Source organism: Corvus brachyrhynchos, unplaced genomic scaffold, assembly GCF_000691975.1.
Source record: "Corvus brachyrhynchos isolate BGI_N302 unplaced genomic scaffold, ASM69197v1 scaffold443, whole genome shotgun sequence".
NCBI classification, from domain to species: Eukaryota; Metazoa; Chordata; class Aves; order Passeriformes; family Corvidae; genus Corvus; species Corvus brachyrhynchos.
Genome location: NW_008237220.1, coordinates 23,138 through 23,559, shown reverse-complemented (window position 1 = coordinate 23,559; position 422 = coordinate 23,138). Strand labels below are relative to the sequence as shown.

Genomic DNA, 422 nt, shown 5'->3' with positions numbered 1-422 from the left:
GCCCAGGATTCCACATCCTCACTCTCCCCATGGGAAAACCCAGGGAAACCCCCCTGCTCTGCTCAGATCCAGGTGGGAAAATTCCGGGATTTGGGATGTCCATTCCCACCCTCCTTCCCCAGCTGGATTCCAGCTGTTTTGTTCCCTCCCTCTGGCTGGGAAAGAATTCCAGGGGTAATTCCAGCTGCAATTCCATTTATCCTCCCACCAGGACAAGTTAAATCATTTGAAATGACATTTCCTAACCCCAAAACCAATCCCGAGCCCTACTTTTAAAGCTTTATTCCCATTTTCCAAGGGAAAAACGCAATTCCCGGTGAATTTACAACTCAAAATCCAAGGAATCTGAGGTGGGAATTCATCCACGGATTGGAACTGTAAAATATTCGTAGTTTTCTTTTGAAATGAAATTCCCAACCGGA

At 46.4% G+C, this 422-nt stretch overlaps 1 protein-coding gene across 1 annotated transcript in view; it reads right to left on the bottom strand.

The window, feature by feature from the left end:
- Nucleotides 1-422, bottom strand: part of LOC103612057 (pogo transposable element with ZNF domain) — a 42,877-nt gene that overhangs the window by 40,383 nt on the left and 2,072 nt on the right.